Raw genomic sequence first — 313 nt, forward strand, 5'->3', positions numbered from 1 at the left:
TTTCATCTAGCCAAGCTCATTGATGCACACTTCAGATGCAAAGATACCAGACATGTGCACATAAAATACAGTATTTCTTAATGCAAGAACTGAATCAAAAAAATCCACATAATTACATCATCCACCCTATATACCTTTGCAGGAGGCTTCCAGGCATAACCGTACTCAATGCCAGATACAAAGATATATGAAGCATTAAAAGATTTCAGGCAAACTGAAGGCTTAATTCAAAGGCTTCAGTTATAAAAGAGAGATCACACCAACTTCAGCAACCCACATTTTCTTTTTGAAACACCCATATCAAATGGGCGGG

The sequence above is a fragment of the Charadrius vociferus genome, unplaced genomic scaffold, assembly GCF_000708025.1.
Source record: "Charadrius vociferus isolate BGI_N301 unplaced genomic scaffold, ASM70802v2 scaffold82, whole genome shotgun sequence".
NCBI classification, from domain to species: domain Eukaryota; kingdom Metazoa; phylum Chordata; class Aves; order Charadriiformes; family Charadriidae; genus Charadrius; species Charadrius vociferus.